Genomic DNA, 10,233 nt, shown 5'->3' with positions numbered 1-10,233 from the left:
TATCAGAATAACCAAGGCTAACAAAACGAATAAACTACCAAAAATACAAACTTTATTTCCAAACTTAACTTGATGGGATAAAAAAGAAAATGACCAAAAGAAGCTATGGGCATTAAGGGTCCTTATTTCTGGCGAATAAGTTATAGATAAGTTAAATCTTCCCTCACATGAAATTTCATATTCCTCATCAAAAATGTTCCACTGTATTTGCAGGGGATGGGTACCAGAACCCGTAAATGGCTAGAATCCGCAAATAGTTGAAACCCCTATAAAAATGCTTAAAACAGCCCATTTTGTTAGTTAAAATTCAAGAAAACCCCACTAAGAATTTTTATACCTGTTTTTTTTAATAGTTTTTTTTTTTCACTAAGTGCATTTTATGGCAAATTTCCCGCAAATAATGGGGAGTATATGTTCCAGAGAGAAATCCGCGAATACAGGGGTTTAACTGTATTATACCACATTCCTCCCATTAATTAACCTACGGAATGTCATAGTCAGTCAAGGCCGAAGCCATAGTTAACTGTCTAAAGTCCCCCATCATTCACGTAACTCTCCTATCCATCTGAGGAGACACAAAACAGTCACGTTTTCAGAACACAATATAAAGAAAACCATCACTGCAAAAAAAAAAAAAACATGAATGCATAATAATTCAAAAACCCAAATGAAGGAGAATTCATCTCCCAGTCCTTCGGAGCCTATGGAAAACGTTCTCTGCAATAATAATATAATCAATGTCTTATCACCCCCAAAAAGATTGTATCACCTTTTTACTGGACCTTCGTGGCCGTCTCATTGGCTTTCATCTCGCCTCTTACTGGATATCCCGCTATATTCCGATTGCACGGGCCCTTATGCATGCACATACGGACGCACTTGATTGTTCCAGAAGGTTCTTTGTTTGGATTCCTCAGTGACAAATAGACCATGTGACCTGCCTTCAGTCACCATGCGCACGACATGCGCCCTCTCATATGTCAGCATTCACAGTTCATTCACCTAAAATATGTGCTGGTTGGTCTTTGCTGCATCAAAGATTTCCTGAACACACCACCGCTTGTCGAAACATTCCAACCTCTTCTGGACACAGTATATTGACCTCTATATAATATAACAGTTAATGGAGCAGTTTACATATGTAAATTATATGTGTGTGTTTGTGTTTGTTTGTATGCATGTGTGTTAGCATTTTATGGAATTTTACAAGATTCCAATGGTGAAGAGGCTGATCATTTTTCTCTGATGAAGACTATCTGCATCTTGTCTCAGGCATCTGACAGTGAAGACTGATTCTTCTGAAGACGAGTCTGATCTAATGGTGAATCGTGCCACACTGTTGCCACTTTAGGGACACAAGCTAACAACAGTATCTGGACAGAATGATGCCATTGTTCCCTCTCAGTCTGACTGGGGACAGGTCAGCCCAAGTCTCGTTCCTTCACTTTTACAGGCCTCTAAACGATAGAGATTTAAATTCAGTGTGGCCCATTGATATGTATAAACTGTTTCTGACAGAAGACATTGTAAACATGATTGTCACAAAGACAAGTAGGTATGCTCAGCAAGTTACTGATAGTTCTCAACTTACACATTGATCTCGGTTACATGGATGGAAAAACACAAACATTGAAGAGTTCAAGGAATTTGTTAGCATAATGTAAACAACATGGGCCTCCATTCCAAACCAGACATTTTTTTTTTCCAAAAGTATACCGTATGCTGATCCTTTTGTCCCAAGCTGATGACCAGAGAACGTTTTGAATTACTTTTTAAAATGTTTATCTTTCACTGGCATTACCGCAGCACATGATTCACAGAATAAAATATATAAGTTCTGTCCGTTGGGCAACAAGATCATCAGTTGCTTTCAAACTGTCTACAAGGCAGGTCTTGATACTGTTATACATGAGGTATGGTTCCTTTTAGAGGCAGAGTGAATATTTGCCAGGAAAGTCTCGCAAATACTGAATGAAATAAAGTTTGCATATATTTGGAATTTTCAGGTGCAGGAAAAGAAGATTGACAAGACTTGGTCTTTTGGCTGCTGAGCATTTGACTGAAGCTAGTTGAGGAACTATTGAATTGTGGAGCTACATAGTTTTGGAGATTATTAATACTGTTCTGCAGCACTAGCAGCGTACCTTTTGAAAATGAAAAAAGAAAACATTCTTATGTGGAACAGCATGGACCTCAAGAAAAAAAACTTACCCAAAGAAGTGACAAAAACAAAATTGAAAAATGGTGACAAAAGGCACTCAAGATTAGCCGAGGTGTATAAATGGTTTGATAATCCCTCTTTGGAAACTGACCACAATATTTCAGCTTTAAAATTAAAGCATTATTTATTAAGTAAGCATCCAATGGCAGAAATGTCGTTCAGACCAATAAAAGAGAAGACTTGGCTCATAGAAGCCACAGCAAAAAGTAATTCCGAAGACTACTTGTCTTTGAGAAATATAGATAATATCAACACAACGAACCAATCGAAAGGAAAAAACTATTAGGTTCTCAGAAAGAGACACCCAATGTCCAGGATTGTACCAAGTAATAAAAGAAAAGTAGAATTTGACGGTGAAGATCTACCACAAAAAAATTAACATGTTAGACTAAAGCAGTGATTTAAGACCTAATGTCACAAAAGCCACTAGTTTCAAAATTGTAGTAAGTATGGACACACCAAAAAATTGTCGTAATGAACCGGTATGAACTTATTGTGGATCTGCCGAACTTAGCACTGGAAGTGCAGTGAACCGAAGTGTGTTAACTGTGGGTAGGATCATCATGCAAGATTCAAAGAATTTATGTAGTGTTACGTATACGATAGGGAATTGAAAATGTTATAAGAAAGAACAGGGATGTCTGTAAAAGAGGCTAAATTAGATTTGGAAGTGAGAGGAATTAAATTAAGAAGCTTGCATACTCTTCGACAACAAGAACCAATTTAACAAAAACTCTCACAATTAGAAGTAACAAAACCTTTATGCAAATTACTAGAGAAATTGGCCAATGCTCGACTGGCGTGGGATATTCGGGAAAATAAAATGCTGACTTCCAGTCAATTCGGATCACAATGTTACAGATCATACTAGTAGATTCTCTATCCAGGTTAGAAGACCACATACGCAGAGGGTTTGAACGAAAACAAATTACTGTAGCTGTCTTTTTTGACATTGAAAAAGGCATATGGTACTACATGAAGGTTTGACTTGTTAAACGTTACTTAAAAACCGTATCCGCTGACATTTACCTAGGTTTTCGCAGTTTTCATGAGAGAATTGACGATTTATTGAGAAGCACATTTCCATTTGAAAATAGTGGCGCGCAGTTTGCTTTAGCTATAAATGATACCAGTAATAATTTACTTATTGGAATTAAAAGTAACTTGCATATGGATGATTTTGCCATGTATTATCCAGCATCTCGAATAAAACAAGCAGAACGAATGATTAGTAAAAGCATAATAAAAATAGATGAATGGGTTTCATCCGTTTTATAGAATTAAAAAGTGAAAAAAAATTAAGAACTAGATTTAAAAATCAGAAACCATAGTAAACCAAGCGGCCAAACAGCTAAAGTTTTAGGAAAGCACACATAACATACATGAAATCAAAATGTAAAAGAATATTACTCTGGATCCGATATACATACCCTTACTGTACTGTATAACGCAACAGTGCTGTCTATCATTGATTATGGAAGCGGAATTTATGGCTCGGTACCAGACGCAATGCTGGAAATGTTAGACCGGGTTCAGAACGAAGGCTTTAGAATAAATAGTCCGGGAGCGTTTAGATCATCATCAAAGTCATCTTATTGAATGTGGTGAATCCCCCCCCCCCCCCCCCCCCCTCTTTCTCTCTCTTTCGCCTCCTCTCCTCCTCCTCTCATCTTCCTCTCCTCTCTCTCTCTCGTAGTGTAGTAGTAGTAGTAGTAGTATAGCCGAATTTTCAGATGAAATTGAAGAACTGCTGAGCATAAGAAAAACGCCAGCAGTACGACACTGCTCCAGGGAAGGTTGAAGTTCTGAGGGCGAGATTTCCTCCTCCTCTTCACACGCATCGCATCTTCAGTAGTGTGAAAAATGACACCTTCGGTTTGAGATCATTTCAGTGATGCGAATAGACAGTTTTGTAAGGGCACATCTGATGTCATTTTCTGGGTTCAATCTATTTCTCTCTTTGCTTCGGATGGTCAAAAGAGCTGAAAAACCGGCCTCACACATGTAAGTTGAACCAAATGGTAAAAGCATTTTAACTGCTTCTAAACTTGCCAGAAGGAACTCTTATGTTACGGCTAATCCAAAATGAAGATAATTTCATGGAGTTAAATTCCATTTTATGAGGTTCCTTGCTTTTATTTCAAGTATTTCTTCTGGTCGTCCATTTGGTTCATCTGGCAGATGTTCAGTGACGTGAACGGATTCTGAATCCAAGTATAGTTGAGTCGGTTAATTTCAGGGAAATATTCGTCCATCCTCAGACGCAGGCTATTTAAATAGCAATGGATTCTTTGTATAATAATGCGTCCGTCTTCCTCTGACCTCGGCCCGGCTTATATTAAAACAAAAAAAAAAAAAACAAAAAAAAAAAATGTTACATGCGGCAGCCCTCCCCCCAATCTCCACCCTCCTCTGAGGTGACAACTAATTACCGGCGAGAGATACCGGACGTTCGCTAAGATTTAGATTTTTAATCTTTTTTATAATAATAATACGTGTATATATATACTATATATATGCCATATATATAGGTATATATGTGTGTATAAATATATATATATATATATCTATATATATATAGATATATATGTATATTATAATATATTATATAAATATTATAAAATATATAGATATATTATATTACAGCACCTGTCAAAATGAAAACCGTCATTACCCCCATCAAATGCGAAATTACCCCCCGTGGGGTAATTTACCCCTATTTGGGAACCGCTGGTCTAAAGAATACCTTGCTTCAGACGTCACACCGAACAGTTCGTCGAGCAAAGTTCGACCATGTGGACGGGGCTTAAGACGAAACGTAACAGTTCTCTCCACCTGATAATGCGTTAGTATTTGCAGCAAGTTATGTGCAATAGCATCAGCCATGAAAATAATTAAAGAATCCCCAATTCATAATTTTGTGATTTTTAGCGACTCCAGAAGCGCTATAAAGCCATTCAGTGTTACAAATAAAAAAAATAATATTTTACAACAAATTAAGTTTTCACTCCATAAGCTGTAGAATAATGGATCCCTGCCCATGTAGGGATTAAAGGAAGCGAGGAGACTGATAAAGCGGCTAAAGAAGCAGTTCACCTGATAAGACACCCAACTCAATTATCCATACAACAGATAACATTTAATACCGGTGTTCCATGACTGTTCGCGTTGGGTGAAATAATACCCCAGCCAAAAAAATATACTGTGTGACAATATTAACCAAAGGGAGGTATCCAAAACACCTAAATAAAATATAAAAGTTGATTTTACAAATATTAAGATAGAAATTAATACCAGAACCTCCGAGATACAAATAAAATATTGAAATCAAACACTCGTGAAAATGCAAAAGCAACAACAACCATGCAGTTGAAGATAGATTGCAAACACTTACACAAAAATAAGGGGTGCCTGAAAGAAAGAAGAAATATCTGCCAGTGGTGCAGCCTAACAAAAATACAAACTAAATTGCCTGACAGTGGTCAGGACTTAGTTGCTAGGTTGTTCCTCCAAGGGGAAGTGTGCATGGAGAGGTCCGTTAGCACCTCAGATAATATTCCATAGCAAGAGCACAATAAATCCTAAATTGGAGGCGCCTTCCACAAATATCAGGGATTTGGAGGACGCCCAATGTAATGCACTCCCAAGAATGTCGATAGACAGAAATCAGAATTGGCTTGCCTTCTGTCAGAGAGGTCCCCCTGGCCATTAGTAGGCCAGGGCTAAAAGAAATGTTGTGCAGCCAGTAGAATATACTACATAAATCCAATCAGGTTAGCGAGGAATGTTGCCGTATATCCAATAGAGCTCGCACCAGAGAGGCCAGGAACACACTGCCTAAGCAAAGCACGCCTGGAGCGCTTCACAAGAAATTTTTTTTTTTTCTCAAGGGACTCACGAAACAGGAACACTTGGAAGGCGCACAAAAATCTAATACAAGGATTAATAACAGGAACTGTAACTAAATACACGGAGGAGGAGGAAGAGGAAAATATTCTTTAAAATAAAAGCTAAACTAAGCTAAATAATACAAAGCTTCCAATAAGTTAACATTAAGTAATTGCAATAATCTGACGCCTGTTAGTGACTTAAGATATGTAAAATCTATCACTGTAGATAAATGGAAAAATATATGAAATGAGGAACCTTTAAATAATAAATTAAAGCGGATAAAATCCTGTTTTGGAAAATGGAGTTCATCATATCAGAGAGAGACACACGAGTAAATCTGACCCGTCTTCGAATAGGCCATACTTTTTGACACCACATGGGCACTCAGTGAACAGTCCACATGGCCCCGCCCCCTCCCGAATGCGCAGAGTGCCAAGTGATGATGATAGGCAAACATGTATTGTGTGGAGGTCCAGTATATATAACCAACCCACCATTATAAACTTTTTGGAGGTAAATCAAGGGAGGTTTTGTCAGAATCTTCTACATTTTTCAGTCATTCCGATTTTAGTGTTCATATGAAACTCTTATTTATTTAATAAAATACAAGATTAAGTAAATAATAAAAATACGAAAACCCTTTGGTCGCTTTATGAGTTTTAAAACTACAAACTTTTAGAATGCTATTCGGCTACTTCTGAATTTTGATATATGTACCTTTTTAGTGTTTATGGAAGCAGGAATAAATGTATTTATCGTGTGCGTGTGTGTTCCAGTATGAGAGCATATGCCTTTATGCAGTTTTGAATTCATATTTATTCATTCATCACCATACCGAATGACCTATTTGGTCCCAGTGCTTGGCCTCTGGCCTAGACCTGGCATTTCATCCAAATCCTTAATTCGGGCCAGCCCTGTGAGAGCTGATAGCCAGCTCGGTGGTCTGGTTAAACTTTTTTTTTAATAATAGTAGGGTAGTTATGGGATACAAATTATGATCTACACACAGTAGAATACATAGACAATGGGCCTCCCTTCGGCCCCTAGCTGCAACTATTTTCATTCCTTTTACTGTAGTCTACCTCCGTTCGTATTTTCTTTCTTTCATCTTATTGTCCAGCCTCTCCTAACAGTTGTTTCACAGTGCAATGTCATTTGTTCTACTTCCATGATTATACCTCAATGCTTTATTGCAATAAATGCTTCATCGTAGACTTACTGTTTCGTTAGCAAATTATAACACACATATACGTTTAATATATATAGTATAATAAGTATATATTATATATTATTATATATATATATTAATATATATTATATTAATATATATTATATAATATATATATATAGATTATTATAAATATATAGCATGTATATATATATATATTATATTATATATATATATATCTATATATAAGGCTGCTAAGCACAAACGTGTAAACACGTTCGAACTTTTACAACAGACCAATTCTGGGGTCACAAGCAATAGATATGCAAAGCAGTGTGGAGATAAAAGTGTAAGTGCAAAAGCGCCATGACAACAAATGTCATAGAAAGCCGGACGAGTAGGTCAGTGATGCGTGAGAGCAACAGGGAATCAAGCCGCTCTTGACGTTATTCAGTAGTTTCACTTGAAGCAGTTTTTCGCTGTTTGTGTCAGTTATTTGAATCACATGTTACGTACAAGCGAATAGGAAGCGCATTCTAGAAAAAAAAGTAGGTTAATTCTATCATTTTCCAGACGAAGGGAACCACGCTCGCGGTTTATCTGAAAAGATAACCCAGTTTGCAAACTCTGTTAAGATACGATGCATGCTGTGGTTTAATATTTAGGTATGGTCCTCAATACGTTATTATCCCAGGTGCGAATGAAAGAAAGAATAGGGACTAAGATGGGAAGTACGTATAAAAACAGTTCTCTGTGAGTTTGACTAGAATGTATTGCTTGTAAAACTGTTACGACCAGTTATTATTTTGTTTGTTCCTCAGTATGTGAATTATCAAATGGCCTATGAACGAAAAGGCATCGTTAAGAAGTAATTATGACTTGTCTTTGAAAGGTAGTGTTGATTTTATCAGCCGGTTAAGAGCAGTGGCGGATCTAGAAATCTTTCGAGGAAGGGGGTGAGGGGACTTCGGATCTTTTATATATATCGTCGGCGTTTCCACAAACCGTCGAATCGCACATTTTGGCCAAAATGAGTTATTACCACCACAAAAACAATCATACTTTGATCTTTATTATCACAGACTTTCACATTGATATCTCAAGTGGCTTTCGACATAAAATATCAGTACTGTCGAATGTCGTCATTTCACACTCAATCAGTTTCGATTCGTTAATTTGTGAAAGGTGATGGTTCTCAAATGCGCACTTTTTTTTCACAAAGTGCACCATCGTTAATTGAAACCATTTGGTTACTCTGTATGATAACCTTTTAAATTATACTGATTTATGTGTAACAAATTGTATCAAATTATCATAAACTTTACGGGGTCTGCTGTTCAATTTTTAGAAAAGATTTAATAATAGAAATATTATGGAAATAATATATATATATATATATATATATATATATATATATATATATATATATATATATATATAATTTTTTTTTTTTTTTTTTTTTTTTTTTTAAATCCAGATAAATTTACCCTTAGCTGGGTTGAAAATTGCCATGAAAATGCGGTGGAGCTGAAGAATTTGAAATTGAGTAAGAAAAGCTGAGAATTGGAAACCAGACAATAAATGGTGGAGAGGAGTTATACTTGATTCTGAAGAACAGCAGTCCAGCGTTTGTGCCCCAGATAGTGACGAGGATTTACCTTTGTTAAAATTAGCCCAGAAAAATACCTCAAACGACTACGATTCTGAGGATTCTGATATAACTCTCACTACCATCAAAAAAAATCTTGAGACTGACAATTCTCTCTTGGATGTTTCCGATATACTTGGTTCAAAATGTGATTCAATCAGTGATCCAGTATATGTGCCGAACAGAGATGACTTTATACCCGAGGCTGAAATATCACAAATTGGTATAATTATGTGACAGTGAAGGTGGTATGAGCGAAGTGTTTGCAGCTTGTGCAAGATCCGAATGTCAAAAGCTGCTTTATTTTGTTTCATTTTGAAAGCAGCGACAGTTGCAAAAATCACTGTGATAATCCGTAAGAATTGTGATAAAGCTTTTGTGCAAAATACGAAAATATCTTAGAAAAAAAAATTCCTGATTCTGTTAGTGTATAACTTAATGATACATACATTCGTTTGTACACATGCCCACAGACACACATTTCAGTCCCATTTAATTTTTCTGTTAGAATAAGGGGAGCCTTGCGCCAGCACGGGCTCTTGCTATCATTTTCATCAAATTTCGTTCATCACTAAACATTGTAAACATTATGACAATTTCAAGTACTGTTGATGTAAGAAATCAGTCAGATAACTGGAAATGAAAGACTCACCTGATATAAATACGAGGGAGTACTACATCATTATCAACAGGTGTGCTCCTGCCATTAAAAATAGCGTTATATACATGTCAAGACAGCAAGTCCCGACCGACGGGACGTTACGTACTGTATCTGAAGGTCCAGGGTGAAAGACTGCTTTCCTGGTGGACGACCCTGAATTCCTTACCTGCAGACTATCGTCGTTACACACAGAGACAAAAATTTTGTCGATACATTGCAAGGGTTGCTATGGGATCCTCATTGTCGCCTGTTTTAGCTAATCTTTGTATGGAATTTTTTGAAATACTTTTTGTGGACAAACTTCCAGATGATTTGAAACCTTTTATATGGGTAAGATATGTTGATGATATCTTTATTGTTTATAAGGACGATGCCGATTGTTTTGATCAGTTTCTTTTAAAACTGAATAGTTTTATTCCATCCATCACGTTTACAGTGGAAAGGGAAGTCGATAAGTGTCTGCCATTTTTTGACTTGATTGGTCACCGGGATGATGTAAACAAGTCGTTTAAATTTTCTGTTTTCAGGAAAAGTACTCACACAAATACGTACATACATTTTTATTCATGTCATGACGAGAAAACCAAAAGCAACGTTTAGATCAATTTGTTTTTTAGAGCTTTTCGAGTTTGTGACCCTAATTT

The sequence above is a fragment of the Macrobrachium nipponense genome, chromosome 18 (assembly GCF_015104395.2).
Source record: "Macrobrachium nipponense isolate FS-2020 chromosome 18, ASM1510439v2, whole genome shotgun sequence".
NCBI classification, from domain to species: Eukaryota; Metazoa; Arthropoda; class Malacostraca; order Decapoda; family Palaemonidae; genus Macrobrachium; species Macrobrachium nipponense.
This window is presented reverse-complemented; position numbering follows the sequence as displayed.